The 20069-nt window shown below is 34.6% G+C and overlaps 1 non-coding gene across 1 annotated transcript; it reads left to right on the plus strand.

Annotated features, from left to right (window-relative positions):
* Positions 1–18714: 18714 nt before the first annotated feature.
* On the plus strand, positions 18715–18819 carry LOC112808292 (U6 spliceosomal RNA). The gene has a single exon (XR_003204325.1). It is a non-coding gene; the product is annotated as a U6 spliceosomal RNA (small nuclear RNA).
* The last annotated feature ends 1250 nt before the right edge of the window (positions 18820–20069 follow it).

Consider the following 20069-nt stretch of genomic DNA (forward strand, 5'->3'; position numbering starts at 1 on the left):
CCAGTGTCTTTGACACTTGCATAAAAAAATTCAGGTATCTCTATTATCTTATTGTTTTAGATGGTCGATAAAAGTTGAAGTTTGTTGAATTTCTTCATTAAAATCATTTTGCAGTGTGAAAAGTTAGATAGATTATTTTTTAAATAATGCTTTTTATGCTTTATTTCAGCCATTGCACATATAATTTCTGTTGTGTTTTGTTATTCTTTTCTATACATCCCTGGCTGCCCTGACGTTAACCAGCTCACACCAACATGTCATTTTGCTCTCTGGATTGCATTTGGAGTTTTAACACAAATCTACACACCTGCACCAGCAAAAGCACTGAGTAATCTGGCTCTCCTTTCACAAAGAGAGTGACTGGAAAGATGAGGCAAAACGAGGGTGTGGCAAATTATCAACCAACAATTGCAATCTTTTCCAGTTCAGTGGAAAGCGCAGCTTGGGGGAGATGCATGAGCACAGCTGTGATGGACTCAGTAGGCCAGTGAATGTCAGCACCGCTCTCTACAATAGCAGTAAGAAAAGCAATTATCTCCATCATGAGAAACACATGGAAGGAGAATTCTTGCTCTCCTTTCTACTGCTGCATGTATGATTCTCTTTTTTAAGCCAAGGGGATGCAGTATTTTTTATGGACATTTTCTATATGCTTTCAAATCACTGTAAGTGCCTTTAAAATGTATCTGTGATAAGATTCACTTAAACATATACTGAATCCATAGCAGAATTGCAGCCTAAAATAGGGTAATTTACAACTGTAAAACACAAGGCAGCTTTTCTTTGCTAGTCATAGAGGAATGGGTGAGTTCACTTAGTTTACGTGTGTGAAACACGCTCGAAGAGTTGTGTTCCCTCTAAAAGAATTTGGACAAATACCACTATGTGTGTAGTTGAGCTAGAAATATGGTTGAAAATATGTTGTAGTTAGAAAATTTGGGCATATCTAACCATAGACAGATCCAAGATTGAGACAATGACATTGGTAGTGGCCATGATAGGCAAATATTTGAGTGATTTACTATGACCAATTCTTCAAAACCCCTTTCTTTAATTTCCTCTTAGTCCACAAGGTAGAATTGATTGTCTTCTTATTTTTGTTTCCAAAGAACTATATTGCTAACCACTTCTCTCTAGCCTAGAAATTTTACTTTCGGACAAGACTCACATTTCCTTGACATTTAGTAAAATGAAGTGTGCTACAGTGTACTCATTTTGGAAACACTAAATATCTTTATTCCCATCTATTCTTTTTTTATCATGTGCCGGGACTACTGAGGTTCTGCATTTCTACCCTTGTATTTTTCAGCTGAAAATTACCCCAAGTTCAAAGAGGTTACATGACTCTCCAAATTACTCATTGGGATTGGAATTAAATAGCACAGTTTCCAATTTTTTTTTCAGCTGTTTTCCACTTGGATTAGTCACTGATTGTGGTAAAGATATTTTTGTGCAATTTAAGAATTGGGTGAATGCAAATTTGGCACTTAATTTTGTATGTCTTTTAATGGGGGATTGTGAAATGATGGAGAGAAGAGAAAGAACAAAGTTTTAGAGTTAATGGTCAATTAAAAAAAACACCATTCTTCTGATTTTTGGCTTACCATTAATCTTTACGTAATTTCCAGTATTGCTGTAATTTAAATTTTTTTTTTTTGAAATACTCATTAATTTATACTGAATGATGGAGTCCAAATTCAGGACACGCAGGAGAATTCACATATGTGTTTGAGTGTGTTTATATGTGTGTTTGTGTGTATGTTTATATGTATACATATGTGTGTATATGCATATATACACTTTTAAATATTTGTATGCTTTTAAATATATATATACACACACATACACCTTTAAAGATTGACAAAAATTTGAGCAAGTACAATTTCCTGCAAACTGTCTTAATGTACACGCTTGAACTGTAGAAGTTTCTGAAGTATTCTCAGTATGTCCTTTTGAATGACATCTTTATATACTTGTGTTTCAGTGATGACTCATTTGCCATCATAATTATTATTGTAATTAGATTTGAAAATTCATAGAAAACTGAAGTTCATCTCATTACCTAACACATTGGCTCATCCCAGAACAGTGCAATTACTTTATAAATTTTGCCACAAAGGTGACACAGAGGCTTGGATGCAACATCTTGTAGGAGTTTAGGAGTTCCCTGTTGGGTCTTCAGTTAACTTAATCACTCTCAGGATTGAAGCTCTTCTCTGCAAATCCCACTAGACTCTATATCAAATATAATTTGTCATCTGAGTCATACTTAGGAATTTTCAGCAATATCCAACACAGCTGCAATAGCTTTTCAAACATAGCCAATTCTGTCTGCAGATAAAAAGAAGGCCCCAGTCACCATCTACAGATAGAAGCAGTAGATAGGCCAAAGCCAAACTCATTGGATTTGCATGTTTCAAATGGAGACTGACTTTAATTCCTATCAATATTTTTGTATTCAGATATTCAGTGGGGGGGCATCCAGATTTAGGGTCTTTTAATCCAAATAATTCTTTAGGACACCGAAATTTAGAGCCATCTGACTCCCTCTCCCAAAATAAATGAAAATGCAGCCTTTCCACGTTTAACTTATTGTGACTATTATTTTATACAACTAACCCATCTCAAGTTAGTATTATTGTTCATGAAAAAATATTCTGTCTTAGGTTTGAAGACTTTATTTTTGTCTGTACATTAAATCAAGTTTTAAAAAGCTCTGCATTTAGGTATTTATTGATCTATGAAACAATACCAACATTGAATTCTTGGTGGGAGCACCTGGGCTAGGCGGCTGACTTCAGCTCAGGTCATAATCTTGGGGTCCTGGAATTGAGCCCCGCGTCTGAGCTCCTCAGGCTCTGCACTCAGTGGGGAGTCTGCTTCTCCCTCTCTCTCTGCCTCTGCCCATCCCCCTCCCCACTCATGTGCATGCACTCTCTCTCTTTCAAATAAATAAAAAAAATCTTTAAAAAAAAATTCTTGGTGGAAGGGGGCTATGGCAAATGGGCTCCTTTTGTTTCCAAGGACCTACGTGTCACCCTCTGGCATCTTAGCTTTCATGTGGCAATGTCCATTTTAATAGCTTTGCTTTCTATTTATACTTATTTATGTATTTATTTTATTTCTGCTCATAAGTCATTCTTATTTTTTACCTCACCCTCTTTTTAATATCATGCACAACAGCAAGCACAGTCCCTCGAATGCAATAGGTATTGGTAAATGTGAAAAAAGATTACAGGATTAGAATGGAATATTTAAAATATTAGGCATTCTCTTTCTTGCCAACTTGAGGCCGATGGAGGCCTGCTGGGAATGGGGTTTCTAAAATGCAGGTATGTCTGGAAGAGTGTGGTCCAATTTTGCTGGCTTCAGTGGGGTCTCCATAACCAGTGGGAACACACACTGGTTAAAATTCAAGGTACTTATGCACCTGATTTCTGTTTGGGCAAGAATTGTTCTTAGGCATACAAAGGACACACAGTGACTCCTGGTGGCCACCCAAATAAAACCAAAGTGATCTGGGGAGAGGTGCCAGTGGGAACAGGGGCATGGTTCATGCCAAATTCTGAAGCAATCTTCCTGCTAAGGCCGTTGGACATAGAATCTGTATGATGGTGCATCCCTTAAGGATTTAAACTTATTGAAAAGTAAATAAATAAAAGTGTAGAAAAAATACTAGGCACTTAATAATATAGATATTTCTTCAAATTTACAGGACCCACACCAAGAATTCACTTCTACCCTTCACCATTTTACAGATGTTAGATACATTTCATGTGGTGATTAAGTCCAAACATCTGACTAATGAAAATAACCACTGCAAGTAGAAAGTTACCACACAAAAATTATGCCATCTTGGTTATGCAAAGCACTAATCTTTGGATGATGATACTGAATAGACGAATCTTACTTTATTCTTATTCTTTCGTGTCCATCCACCCTTTCCATTTTCCATCCTCTCCCTGATAAGAGGCTAAACACTCTTAGATAATTTCTGATATGCAATTCATCCTGATTTAGGCGCTACTTTCTTAAATCGAATAGCTCCCTTTTTCTAATATCTAACTTATATTTATTTGTTTCCATGCCTTTCCTTGTGTTGCCTTTCTGTCTGAAATTATCTTTCTTCTACCTGAATATGCATCTCTATATAATCTTTCTCTACTGCATTTTTAAGACTCAACCCACGGATCACCTAATGCGGGAAATCTCTCTGATATTCCCTGTCAAAATAGTTTCTTCCTCCTCTAACTTTCCTTACCTTTCCCATGGCTCTTAGTTTCTTTTGATTTATAGCTTTTTATATCCTGTACTAAGAAGAAAGCTACTGTAGGGTAAGATTCAGGTTTATTCATCTTTTTATACCACATAGTAGTTGTTATAGGGCCTTGCATATAGTAGGTGATTAATAAATATCAAGTGGCATGTGATTTAAAATATACAAAATACATATAAAGTAATCTAATTCCTTTGTATTCTTTAGAATCCATGTAATTTTCAATAAGTTAATAACTCCCAGTGTTTCTGTCACTCTGAAAGAAGAAAGGTCACTCTTTCCAGCAAAGGAAGTCTTTGGATTTATAATGGATTTTTAAAACTTCCAGATGTTATTAATTTATTTCTAGAATAAGAAAAAATAAACAATAGAAGTGGTTAGCAAACAAATTAAAAGCAACCAAACTCTGTGTTTATCACAAGTATCACAAGTAAGAGACAGAGCACTAAAAAAAAAAAAAAGTAATTTGCACAATGGAAAGAAAGAGGTAATTTACCAAGGATTGTAAGAGAGAATGACAGAAAAGCCAAAAGTTCATTTCACAATGAATTTAAATAACTGAACTAGAAACGCATCATAATTTTAATGTGTTTTATTGGGGGGGTGTTAAAAACAAACCAAAAAAAAAAATGACGTATAAATGAGTATCATGAGAACAAAATACTTGAAGAGTTCTCACACTTTTTTTGTTTGAACTCTTTTACGTCCCTTGACTCAATTTCCTTGCAATTACAATTTTAAAAAGGAAAAAAAGTGTAAAATATCAAATCAAAATACTGAAATTTCCCTTCCCTTCCACAAACACAAACACTCCACACATAATGTAAAACAACTGTTTAGTGCTTTGCTTTATATTGTTTGCTCTATTGATTTAAATGCCATGGAGCAGTGTGGAAACCAGTCTGGTTAGTTGAGCATGCCGAAGAATATAGAGAAGTCGGGTAATGGTATTCTCAAGAGGTCCTTTGTGTGTTGAAATTGGAATCCAGTTTTTGGTTGTGAGGGGCAAGGTTAGTTCCAAAGTGGGCGGCTTCTTTGACCTAGATTCAGCATCAGGGTTATATCAGTCTTGATTGGTGTGAGCTCAAGCAGTCACTCCTAAAACTTCAATTAGGGTGTGACAGGCAATGGGAAGCCAACAGCTAAAGGTTAGGAGCTGGAGGCAGTGTGTGATCAAACTGGTAGGATTGTGTGAAAATTGCGTGATTCTCCCCATCTCCCAAGTTGAAGTGGTGTAAGCAACATATTTTTATGCTGGGGAAAGGAAGAAAAAAGAAAGAAATATGTTTGCTAGTTTATGATGACTAGCTAATTAAAAAGAAATCCATAGCTAATATAAGACTCTTGGATTATTTTTAAATACCAAAGAGTTATTATTTCCTATTCAAAATATAATCAAGAACGGATGGACTCTTTGAAATCATGTAGATTCAGGAGGGGAAAATGGGAGAGGATGCATCTTGGGAGATTTCACTGAAATTAACACCATGTTGAAAAATGGTAATTTTGTATCTGTTCTTTTTGCTATAGCAAACAACAGAGCAAAATATGGCCAGACAGTCAATTGGGACAGCATGACACACCACTGGAAAAAATGATGTCGAGTGCAAAATTACAAGAAAAGTAAAATCATTGTTGAAGCCACGTTAGCATACCCTGCTCAAAATTATATCTGATTCTCTAGACACTTCCTTTGGAAGATTCCCCAAAACAAAAGCAGAGAAATTACATAAATGGTTTTCCAGGCCAACCTTTCTTGATTTAGTGTGCTGTAAGATGCTTGCAGTGTTTCTCCAAGTAGGGGATCCAGGAAAATTTCTAGGGGCTGTGGATTTTGGAACTTCACCAAATTGTTAATGATGCAGCCAATACTAGTTAGCAAAATCCTTCCTGGCTGTTCACAAGAAGAAAGGGTGACAAGTGAATGGGAAGAAACAACAGCAGTTGTGACAGCTACCTGTGTGCCCATCATGGTGTTAGCTTTCCTGCGTGTTGTTCCTAGCACTACACTGGTGCCCGTTAAATTTTCTTCTCCTTGGCTAAAAAAAGATAAAGGCAACGCTTCGCATTTTCTCTCTTCAACGGCTGAGAACTGGGGGGGAAATGGGCGTCAAAAGTTTGGGGTAAAAAATCGTAAGACACAGGGTTTTGAGGTATTGAAAAAGAATGCCCAAATATGGGCCATCTTGAATGGACACATTCCCAAACTGCTTAATTTCTTGTCTGGTATATTTATTTATTTAGGTAATTTACTTGATCACTCATAGTTATTTTAATTTCCTGTAAGGCTAAGCTCCACGGAGAAAAGGTTGTGCCTATTCTGGTGGTCACCTTTTCTCTACCACCTAGCACCAGACCTCAAAGAGCGGGCCCTCACTAAAGACCTGCCAGCTGATGAGATGTTGAGAATCTAATCCAATACCAAGGATTCTAAGCTTTTTGGTGATTTCATTGTTTTCCAGTCTAATTTATATAATTTAAATTTAAATTGAAGACCTCCCAATTCTCAATCTTGAAAAGTGGGTTTTATAAGAAAATCATCACTTTAGAATAAAAGTATCCATCTGGTGACATTTTTCTTCATTTTTTTTTTTTTTTTTAATCCCAAGTGAAATCCCTGCCAAATGAAAGAAATGCAAGGAAACTCAAATAATTTGCCTGAGGCAAGTTTATTAACATTTTCCCAAAGCCTATCCTATTTGAACTGTTTATTTTGGATCGCTATCCAACAGATAATTTTTTTAAAATTCTTACAAAAAAAAGATTGGCCTGTAAATGCTAATTTGCATAGATAAAGGCAAGGAACGGGGTTGAGTGAAGAAGAGAGTCTCCCTCAATTAAAATATTCTCAGAAATTGTTTTTGACTGTGCATTTAAGCACTCAGCCCTAAAAAGTGTTAGGCAGAGAGCTTCAATCATCTCATAATAAAATCTGAAAAATATTAAATACCTAATACCTGATGCAGCTCCAGGCAAGTAAGGTGCTTAGTAAATGTATGTTTAATGAATGAATTATGAAGTGGGTTTACAGGTTTTGATTTTATTAGTATGAAGAAGGGTATTGTCACAGAAAAATAATTGTGGGTGGGTGATTGTCCATAATTAAAACAATAAACAAAGCCTTTCTTAATAACAGCAAAACAATAATAATAATAGCAATTCTTATATATATATTTAATATAATATGCTTAAAATTGAATATATAGGGGTGCCTGGGTGGCTCAGTGGGTTAAGCATCTGCCTTCAGCTCAGGTCATGATCCCGGGGTCCTGGGATTGAGCCCCACAGCCCGCTCCCTGCTCAGTGTAGTCTGTTCTCCCTCTTCCTCTGTCCCTCACCCCCTACTTGTTCTCTCATATAAATAAATAATATCTTTAAAAATACATAATATATAAAAAATTATAGATATATTTCACTTAATCCTCACTACCACCCTATGTGCATATACTTTTATACCTGTTTTACAAATGAGTACAACGACCTGCCAAAGATCACGTGGTTAGTAAATGGCAGAGCCAAGATTCAAACCTGAGAAGTTTGGTTCTAGAAGGCATTCTTTTAATGTCCATATATTATGTTGAATTTCATAACATTAAATTCTTTTATTTATTTATTTATTTATTTATTTATTTATTTAAAGATTTTATTTATTCATTTGCGAGAAAGAGAGAGCACAAGCAGGGGGAGAGGCAGAGGGAGAGGGAGAAGCAGACTCCCTGCTGTGCAAGGAGCCCGATGCAGGACTCGATCCCAGGACCCCGGGATCATGACCTGAGCCGAAGGCAGACCCTTAAACATCTGAGCTACCCAGGCGCCCCAACATTAAATTCTTTTAAACTGATGAGAAACTTTATATTCAAATGAGCATTTTCATCTTCCATAAAATATTTTGTGTGTCTATATTTAGTTCAGTTTTTTTTTTTTCTGAACTGCATACTTGTTTGAAATATATTGAATGTTTCTATTGGCAGAGCCATTAAGGGTATACTTAGATTTTTTAGACTACCGAAAACGATTTGCTGCAATTTCTGATGAATAAATAGGAGTAAACGAGTTGAGTGAAATTGCATCAAAAAAACAAAATGTGAATATAAGGTAATAGTTCCAATTTTCTTGCATGTCTCGCAAAATGATTCCAAAGGCAATTCCATAGAAGAGATCCAAAAGTGTTTTTCTTTTTTTAATAATGTGAGGGTAGAGTCAAAGATGTATCCTTTCCGTTGTGTTAGTAAAAAGAAAAGAATAAAAAGGATTTAAAAAAAAATCTTAGTACTCTGTGGAATTTAAAAGCCAACTTAAGAGTCCTTTAAATCTAGTACCTTGAATTGAGATGGTGTGAATATACTTTGGAATGCAAAGGTCTGTACAATGAGTAGTCTGTGAGTAGAACCTGTCCTGTACTAAATTATATATTTTTAATCCTATTTTTGTTTTGCTCAGAATCTCGTAGGACAGTCCACGTTTTATGGTAGTCAATAGTAAGCTAGGATTAGCCAAGCAAAACCAGAAACTGAAAAATCAGGCTTTCCCTCTCCTCAGGCCCTGTCCACGTTGTAAACTTTACAAGATGATCCCTTCCTGACAGTGCAGAAATGAACACAGTTTCCAACAAAACTTATATATGTGGCGGGAGCTGTCCCAAAATGACAGCCTGAGACAAATATTTCCAAAGGATCATAGGTTTTTCTTTAGAACACTATTTGCTAGACTTTTCCAACATTTCTCAACTTGACCTTCTCTTTATCACTTTCTCTCTTTATCATTTTTTCAAAACAGAGTTTGGTTAATTTTCAGTTTCTTCAAAGAAAATTTTTCCTTCAGACAAATTCTTATTTTGATGTACTTTTTTTTTTTTTTTTTTAGTGACAAGAAGCAACTGAAGAACACGTTAAGACAGTTAAACTGGGAGACAACTGTGGATTGACAGTTAAATAAATTAAAGCAGCTAACCAAATTCCAATTTTTATTTTATTTCATTTTTTAATTTTATTTCATTTTTGTACTTTAATCATTTGACAGATGTGCCATTTCCTCTCAGTCTATAGATTTGGATTTTCAAGGACATTATTCACTTTCTACATTTTTACCTCCAAATTACTTTCCAGCAACTCACGTAAGTGCCTCTAGGTGGATAGTGGCATCTAATTGGTGGTTCCAGCAGTTTCCATTTGCTTAATTAATCACGCTACTTAAATACCTATTGTGTGCAAGGCACTGCACTGTTTATTAGGGTAAAAACAGAAAAGTAATGTACAACCCTTAGCCTTAAAGAGATTATAATTTAATATTGAACAAATCATTCAGCCACTCAGCATAAATTCATTTATGAAATGATAAGGTTAAACATAATTTGGCTGAAGTTTATTATGGTTTAAACATTCAACAGTTTCCTAAAAAAAAAGTCATATGGTATGCTTTTTTCCCCCAATTTAAAAGAAATTTCAATTATTTATTCAAATGTGCTCCTTTCTCTTGTAATATATTTTATATTATAGACAAGTTTTTGTTTTCCAAATAGCTCCCACAGAAACAGATCTGTTCTATGGATTTAACAGAACATTATCCTTTTTCCTATACCACATTATTATAAAATATAGGTAAATAGAACAAAACAGGTTTTGGGGCACTTGGCTGGCTCAGTTGGAAGAGCATGTGACTCTTGATCTTGGGGTTGTGAGTTCAAGCTCCACACTGGGTGTAGAGATTACTATAAAAAACAAATAAACTTACAAAAATAAGAGAGAGAGAGAAAGAACCAATATGTTATGTGTGTGTGTGTGTGTGTGTGTGTGTGTGTGTGTGTGTTTTAAACAGTGCATGAAGTATTTTCTCAGCTGTTAAGCTATTTAAACCCTCTCTGGGGTTGATATGTGGATGTTTTTCACTTAAAGGTAATGCTACAAATTTTTGTACTTTAATATAGAAAATTATACATAACTCTAGAATAATCCATACTGTTATTATTTATATTTTTATTCTTGAGTTCACTTTTGTTTTGAGTAGCCTGATTAACTGATGTTTTAATTTCGAATGGGATGTTTCAGAATGAGGCAATAAAGCTTAGAATCTCCCACTAATGGTAGATGACATCTACTTTTTTCCATTGTGTACAGTTCAGTGAAATAAGCCTAGAAAAGAGAAGAAAGGTGCTTATTTTCTCATTCCACCCATAATGCTTCCTATACCAGGAGATCAAAGAAATTCACATCAAAAGATATAGGGTTTGTAAAAATAGTATCCCCTACTTCATAAATATTGGGACTGCTATTATGCATGATTCAGAGGTGGGGTGGTTAGTCTATTCGTGACTGCTTTGCTAAGCTATGGCAGGGATAGTCTTCATCTGGCTGTCACATTGATTTATTTTTCAATACTAGCAATTGAATCTGATTCATATTGTCTTATAGAAGGCTCAAGGTTTTGCATGCATGCATTCTTCAAGCATTTCTGATCAAATGCTTCACTCTGGCTGAAAGTGCTGACAGTGATGTAACCATTATTTGTGTAGAGAAGAGTGAAAATGCTTAAAAATGACAGGACATAAATCTCTTAATGCCTTGGGATTAAACAATTCTACCTGTTTGGGGCTAATTTAGAGATGCTGGTTCTCTTTCTGACACTACAGAGTTCATGTCGGTGCATTTTGGCAAAGTCTCTCATACTGTACTTTGTCAGGGAAGTGAAGACATCTTCGTGGGATGATATTGAAATGGGAGGTATGAACGAAGTTTAATTAGTATGCCTATAAAATAATGACTAATAGTCATAGCAGAAATTCTTATCAAATTTGTAGGTGATACAAAGCTCCATGTTGCACGATAGCATTAGGATTAAAATAAAAATCTCAAAGTATAGTGATGGTGGGCTGAAATCAACATAATAAAGTTGTGTAAGAGAGTAATATAAAGGCAATCATTAAAAACTGATTGCACAAGAATATAGTGAAGAGAAATATGGCTGTAGAGTAGTATTTGATGTGGAAAAAGAAAAAGTTGGTAGGTTTTAGTTGATCCTACCACAGAGATATGGCTGTTGAACTTGTCCATGCCCTCATTCATGAATTAAACATATATTTATTGAGTGCCTATTATGTGCTGAGCATTATGCTAGGTACAGGGCTTGGTGATGAAACAGACCTGATCCATGTCTTCAGGAGGTCTACAGTCTGGTCTGGAGGGCTGACAAGAAGCAATTTCAACTCAGAGTGATAAATGCTATGATAAAGGTGGTACCAAAACATTTGAAGGGCACATGATCCCTTCTCTAGGTCACAGGATGGGTTTTCCAGAGGAAGTGAGGTAGCAAATGACACCTCATATTTTCCACCAATCTCACACAAAGGGACTCATCCAGTTACATGTAGATTCCAATCTTAGCCTGTTCTATAATGATCTTGCTACCCTTCTCCCTCCCCTACATTATCTGGAAAAGATTGAACATAGTACCATTTCTAACTTCTTCAACCAGCCAGAATAGTCTTATAAACATGAAATCAGACAATGATAGATTCTGAGAATCAAAAAGCTTACATAATACTTCTTCCCTCTCATTGATATTAAACAGAGTTGCATTCAGATTTTATACCCCAATAGCCTGCTTATGAGATACAGTAGTAAAGAGGATAGATGGTAAAAATCTAAAAGGCAGATCCGTTTTTCTTTCTTATTTTCTAGATCGTAATCCCAATATCATCAAAGCATTCAGAGTTGGAGCAAACAAATCTCTATGAAGCCTTTAGCCCCTGAGCGAGGGCTATTCCATAGTACTGTCCATAATGTTTACCAGTACGAGAAAGATGGTATACATTATATTCTATTAAAGGAGTTAGGTAATTTTGTAATGCATTTAAGAAATGAGTTCTACCTAAAGAGTTCTGTCTCAATGTCTGTTTTTTAGAGTAACCTAGATATCCTTTATCCTGAGATCCCCATTTTCCTCCTCTTCCTTCTTCTTGTGTATCCTATGGCTTTAACCTCCAACATATACTGATGTACCCAGAGCATACTTGTGTCTTAAGGCTTTTGCACTTGCTGGTCCCTCCAACTGGATCACTCCTTCCCAGCATCTGCTGCATGGTTTGCTCCCTCCTCTTCTGCAGACCTTTGGTCCAGTTTTACCTCAGTGAGTACTTCTTTGCTGATCTCATTTAAAATCTCACAACTTACCAGCCCTCTGCCTTCTTTTTCTTGTATTATTTTTTTCTCACCCTTTATGATCCTCTGATCAAGTGGTGAGAAAATATATCCTCTGATATATATTTTATTTATTTTTCTGTTATTGTCTTTACAGCTAGATTCTAAGTTCTGTGAAGACAAGAACTTCTGTTTGTTTTGTTGTTTTCTTGCAGTACCAACACCTAATACTCAAGTGCCAAGTCCTGGACATGGTAGATCCTCAATAAATATTTGTAAAATTAGTGACTGAATAAATAAACCCTACCCATTTACTTCACCTCTGACCTCTTTTCTGAGGGCCATACATCTCTGCCCTAGAGAGAGTACTGCAGTCCACCTCTTGCCTGGATTTAGGTAACACCCTCCTAGGGAGGGTGTTATTATCCAATTAAAAAACCTTTAAGATAAGAAATTTTCTTATCTAATAAAAACACATCTAAAATCCAGTGGAAAACATTTCAATAATTATCTTTAAACTCTATTGTTTTAATAACCCAATAGGCTCCCTAGGTCATAGCAGATACCAAATTAATACCTGGTAAATAACTCACAAGGCTGTTCTCCTTTACAGCCAGATAAGAGGTAATCTTTATGAATATACACAGATTGTTTGTTCAATAAACTTACTATACTTTAGGGAGAGCATTCAAGCTGCCCTCCAGGCCAAGACACGGTTCACCCAGCCTAGTGTTCACTGTGAGACTCAGAGTGACTCCTTGGATAGAAATGAATGGGAGTTAGACAGTGGGGAGGGTATGTGCTATGGTGAGCACTGTGAACTGTGTAAGACTGATGAATCACGGACCTATACCCCTGAAACAAATAATACATTATATGCTAATAAAAAAATTTTAATAAAAAAAGTAAAAAAAAAAAGAAATGAATGGGAGAATCTCAGAGATCATCTTGATATGCTGTGTTTTTAATAAGTAATTCTAAACTAGCTGTATTTATTATTTATATTTTCTTCAAAATTGCTATTAAAATGGCTACATCTTCAGGAAGCCTCAACCCTTGGGCATCAAGTTCCACAGATTATTAGTCATTGTGTTAAATACATGTTCTCAATTGTTGTAAAACTACCTATCCAAAGCTTTCTGGGATCCACAATACTTCTAGTATTTCCAGATTTCCTAAACAACACCAAACCACCAAATGATCAACTTCCCTCTTATTTCCCCCAACTTTGATCAAACTTTTTATCTGCTTGCCCTTAGAGGCTTTTAGTTTGTCCTTCCTCTCAGATCTGCAACAATAACCATTCTGAAACAAAGTTGGAAATGTAGGTGAAGAAAAAGGGTGGAACCAGTCTGAGCTTGGGACTGCTGCCAAGACCATGTGTATTGAGTTTTCCTTGCCAAAATATTATTGCCATTTTTCAGAACTCTGCTAAGGATTTGGAATTCATCTCTTTGCTGAGTCTGCCACATGTTACAATTCTCCTCAGACCATGAGCTAATGTTGCAAAAGAGTAGAGCATCTGGTATCATTAGAGAACTAAACTCAATCTTGATGCTTCAAACAACTATGCTGATGAGGAACTTCCATATATTATAAAATAGAACTGTTGCTTTCATACCAAAGTGGCAAAATTATATTCACACTAACAAAATAAAACAAAACCACAATAACTACAAAATGTAAAAGAATTTACATAAGAATATCTTATTACTTATTTTTTTATTGTGTCTTGAATTTTTTTGTTGTAGTCAAAATATTCCCAACTCATATTTTAGTGTAATGCTTTTTTTTTTAAGTGCTGCTTACATAAGATATCTATGACTATAGCAATCGTTTCCTATCTGAATAAAAGAGTAAGATGTGGGAGACAGGACTTAAATTATGAAATATTAATGTAAGAAAATAAAACTTTATCAAATTTTATTATTTAAAGCCAAATATCTAATATTATATTGTTGCTGTTAGACTGTAATCCTGTAAGTGTTTTTCTGTCATTTTTGCAATTATTAAGATGATCTGATAATAGGTTGGCTATTAATTCACCACAAAATTACCAATTTACTGCAATGCCGTTTCTAGACTTATGTAATCAGTAAGTCTTGATATGTTAAAGTGAAATCTGAGAAGTGAGAGGAAAGAATGTGAACTTAATGTATGACTTAACTTGGAAAAGGAACTGATTTCGAGATTTCGAGATGGAAAAAGGATTTGAGCAAATCTGTGAAGTAGGAACCAGAGTGCTCGCTGGCTTAGGAGTGGAATCGAAGACAGGAGGAAGAGATGCAAGAAAACAGGTAGTTGGATAAATTCGATTTTATTTTACACCTGTAATTTGATTATGATCATTGAATCTCTATTCATTCTTTAGTTAATAAATAATTCTGTATTATGAGTACACTTCCCAACAAAACTCAAATGAAGAATGTGAAAAAAAAAAGTTGTCGGTTAAGTTCATGTTTTTCCTTATATTTAGTCACAGTCATACCATTAGGAAGAACATGGACACATTGCGTTTAATATAATGTATATATTTACTTATTTTTTCAAAATAAAACTTATTTATGTGCCTCATATGTTACTGCAGGGCAAAAAAATAATGGCTTATACATAAACTTATTAAAGATGGCATCCTTTTCTTTTTTTCTGAATTATGGTATGATTCCTGAGAAAAAGAATTGGAAAAGAACACATCCTGCTTGTACTTGGAATGGACGAATTTTCAGAGGTCAATGTATTCCCTATGAGATTTTATATGATTGTGTTCTCATTTTGATGAGAAGCACACACCCATATGCACACATATGTATACTCTGGATAATAAGAATGACAATTTTATAATCAAGAGGTGCCAAACAATAGTGCCTGTATTTATGTTTGTATTTACAGCTTTTTGTTGTCAAATGAAACTATTGTAATTGAGTGGAGAACAGTGGAAAAGGCAGAAGTCAAATTATTAATTAATATATAAATGTTGAATTTTCTCCAAGTTCAAATGCTGTCATGGCTTGATTTGTAAATCACAGTTTCATAGTAGTTTGAAAAGACAAACATGGTAGGAAAATTTGAGGTAAGAATGAAACAGAAGGCATAAGGAGGAGACAGTAGCACTTTCTTGAGTATGCCGTCTTATATAATTTTGATGTTTGAAAGCATGTAACATTCTACCTATTTTTAGATATAAATTAAGATAAATGGTAACACAAAAACTGAAACAACACTGAAACAAATGTCCTAATTGTAATTCCATTGACTACCATGAAGATGCTATAGGGAAAGTAAGTGAAATAACAAACTAATCAAAGTAATTTATGAACACAGTATTTATATACCCTTAGTCTTGAGCAAAGTAGTGTGTGAAGACTCACAGACAAATCCTGAAGTGTTTTTAATAGGGTTGTTGATTGTACTAATGTAGACAAAACATTCTGAAACATTTTAGATGCATTAAATAGTTGAACAAATGGGAAAACGTTTTGATGTTGGGAACCAGAGGTTTCCCTATGGACAAACAATAGATTTTGAAGGGGGAAAGGCAAATATAAGCCCAATAGGGCTAGATTGGAATTGGATGTACTACTGTGAACTTATGTTTTCTTAAATACTTTATTAGTGTGCATGTGTGTGACTGTTTATGTATACATGTACATATGTCTGTGGGTATCTATAGTTTAGATAAGTCTATGTATATGCATGTATATATGCATATTTTTCTTAGCTCTGTCCAAGGAAAGATCAGGAAGAAATCCCACCCCAGTAGCAATGAACCCACCTAGTGCCCATAACTTCTTCTCTGTTACCACTCTTCCTTAAAATGAACAAAGGCACCTTGAAAAATCTGATACCAGGGCTGGGCACAGTAAGTACAACATGGTTCTGGTGCTTCTTGTTATGCCAGAAAATAAGGAAGTACTAAAAAAAAAAGAGTGACAGGAACTTGCCATAAGGATACAACTGCCAGTTTGAAGGGCCACTTATTGGTCAAATCTGGGACAATTTTAGCACCAGTGAATTATTCATTAGCATTAATGAATTATAATCCACTGAATGAATGGGAATTCATGAGTCCATATTGACAATAAGTGGAGAAATGAATAATTAAAGAAAGAAGATCTCTTCCTTACAGTAAATACAGACAACTCATCAATGTGGAGGGAATGTTAAAGTTGGGAAATAATCATTTGATAAACAGTATGTTTTACATAGAATTAGGCAAAATAATGAATGTACAACAAATTTATAAAGAATTTTTTATTAGGAGCAGAATATTTGCATTATCTTATAGTGTCTCCCCATAGGCTAATTATTAATTTCAAGGGAGAAAAACTCATAATTATACAGTGGGGATTTCGGTACTATTTTAATGAGGTGATCAAAACTGACATCACCAATAAAGGATAGATGGATATGATATGTCTCCAGATGTGAGAACCTGGAAAGATACAGCCCAGCTAATGCAGTATTCTAGCTGAGAATACAGTAACAACTACCTACTCATGAGGAAACATCAGATAAATGTAAGAGAAGAACATGTGACTTAAAAAAGGGGTTTTTACTCTTCAAAACATCAATGTTAGAAAAGATAAACACTGTTGGAGATGTTCAAGATCAAAGGAAACTAAAGAGAGATGGCAGATGGCACAATATCTGGCCTTAGGCTGCAAACTCTAATAGAGGGGCGAAATGGGGTAAAAAACATTATTAGAACAACTGACAAAATTGGAGTATTGATGCAAAATATGAGAATTATATCAATGTAAATTAACAAAACTGATAATTGTACTGTGATTACATAACAGAACTTTATTTTTCATATCCGGGGCAAAGGGCCATGTAATTTATTCTTACATGGTTATGTGTATATATAACTTTCTCCCTCTGACCTGCAAGAAGGCAAGAATGTTCACTCTCACCACTCCTATTTATCATTGTATGAGAGATTCTAGATAGGTAGTAAGGCAAGAAAAATAAATGAAAGTCATCCAGATTGGAAAATAAAAAAGTAGAACTACTAAGTGAGGTTAACACATTGCAGAATAGCAGATGAACATGCTAAAATTGATTTTATCGTACATACTAGCAACATAAAATTGGAAATTTAAATTTAAAGAGATACCATTTCCAATAGCATTAAAAGATAAAATACTTAACAAATCTGAAAAATATGTAGAAGACCCATACACTGAATATTTTAAAACTCTGATGAGAGATTTCAAAGGAACTTTAAATAAATGGAGAGATATACCTCATATATGAAAAGAAACCCAAAATAATGTTAAGATGTCAAATTGGACTATAAATTTTATGCAGTCTCAGTCAAAATCCTAGCAGGATTTTTTTTTTTTTTTTTTTGGTAGAAACTGTCAAGCTCATTCTAAGGTTCATATAGAAATACAAATCACCCAGGGGGCACCTGGGTGGCTCAGTCGGTTAAGTGACGGACTTTCGATTTCCACTCAGGTCACAATATCAGGGTCATGCCGTCAGGGCCGTGAGATTGAGCCCCAAGTCAAGCTGTGTGCCCAGTGTGGAGTCTGCTTGAGGTCCTCTTTCTTCCTCTGGTCCTCCCTCCGCTTGTACATGCATGCGCGCTCTCTTTCTCTCTAAAATAAATAAATAAATCTTAAAAAAAAAATACAAATCACCCAGAATAGAGAAAAAAACTTGAAAAAGAAGAATAAAGTTGGATGATTAGGACTATCTGACTTTAGGACTTATTATAAATTACAGTAGTCAATATAGTGCGATCATAGTATAAGGATAAACAAATAGACTGACAGAACATAATAGAAATTACAGAAGTTGACATATACATATATGGTCAATTGATATCCAAAAAAGATGCAAAGTCAATTCCATGGAGAAAAAAATAGAATTCTTACATTGTGCTGGAATAATTGAGTATCCATTTATTTAAAAAAACATCTTGATCCATACTTTTCTCCATATACAAAAATAAACTTAAGATAGTTCATAGACCTAAACGAAGCACCAAAAACCATAAAACCACTAGAAGAAAATGTGAGAGAAAATCTTTTTGATTTTGGGTAAAGTTTTCTTAGATATAACACCAAAATCACAATATATATCAAAGAAATAGTTGATAAATGGAACATCATCAAAGTTAAGCACTTTGTCTCTTTGAACAAAATCGTTAAAGAAATGAAAAGAGAAAACAAACATGGGGAGAAAATATTTGCAAGTCACACATCTAATAGAGAACTTGTATTCAGAATACATAGAGAACTCTCAAAATCGAATAATGAAACAACAAACAACCCAATTAAAAAAAAAAAACAAAAGAGAGTTTGCTTTGGCGGGGCATATACTAAAATTGGAATAATACAGAGTAGGTTAGCATGGTTTCTGCAGAAGGATGACAAACAAATTTGTGAAGCGTTCCATATTAAAAAAAAATCAAACAAAAGATTTCAATAGACACTTTATCAGAAAATATATGTGTGTGTGTGGTAAGAAGTACATGAAAAAATGGTAACATCATCAGTCAATGGAGAAATATAAATTACAACCATTAGGTAACACTGAACACCGTTTAGTAAGTCTAAAATTAGAAAAAAAAATAAAAATAAAATTAGAATGTTGATGAGGCTAAATAACACTGAAACCCTCCTGCACGGCACACGGCTAGCACAAATGCAAAGTGATACAACTGCTTTGAAAAACAGTTTTCAGTTCCTTAGGAAGTTAAATATACTTCTACCATATGACCCAGTCATTTCATTTCTAGGTATTCACTCAATACAAAGGAAAGCATATATCCATACTTGTTCACCAATGTTATTTGCAATAACTCTAAACTGGAAACAATCCCTATCTCCAACAACAGGTCAATGGATAACAAATTGTAGAATCCAGTATAAAATGGAATACTACTCAGTTATAAAAAGCAATGAACTAAGGAGTCAGTCACCAGTCTTGATACATATGAAAATAATTATGCTCATTGAAAGAAACCAAACTTAGAGTATGTAATATATGACTCTACTTTTATGAAACTCTATAAATGCAAATTCATCTATAATGACAGAAAGCAAATAAATGATTTTCTGGGATGGAGGGTGGGTAAAGTATGTACAACACCTTTAGAGATATAAAATAATAAACACACAATTGTTTATATGTTAAATTCGCTATTTCCTATATTAATAAAAAACAAGGTTGCATGCAATTAACCAAGTAAAGTAGCCTCTTAATGCATAAAAGAAAATGCTTCAATAAGACAAATTTTTAAAGAACTATTGATTTGAAGGATTCTTTACAAATCAGTAATTATTAAAGAATTACTCTTGGGCACCTGGGTGGCTCAGTTGGTTGATCGACTGCCTTCGGCTCAGGTCATGATCCTGGAGTCCCGGGATCAAGTCCCGTGTCGGGACTCCCTGCTTGGCAGGGAGTCTGCTTCTCCCTCTGACCCTCCCCCCTCTTAATCTCTCTCTCTCAAATAAATAAATAAGATCTTTTTTAAAAAAAGAATTACTCTCTTGAAACTATTGCTGACACACACCATTTTTAAAATATGGAAATTTTGTAACTTTTTCTACAAAGTTTTTAATTAATTGTATGCCTGAGTATATTCCTAGTAACTAACTCATTTAAGGAAAATAAATATTTTTGAAATATTTTTTCTCCAAAGAAAGAAA

This window comes from Callorhinus ursinus, unplaced genomic scaffold (genome assembly GCF_003265705.2).
Source record: "Callorhinus ursinus isolate GAN/ISIS: 27379988/994484 unplaced genomic scaffold, GSC_fseal_2.0 scaffold2, whole genome shotgun sequence".
Classification (NCBI taxonomy): domain Eukaryota; kingdom Metazoa; phylum Chordata; class Mammalia; order Carnivora; family Otariidae; genus Callorhinus; species Callorhinus ursinus.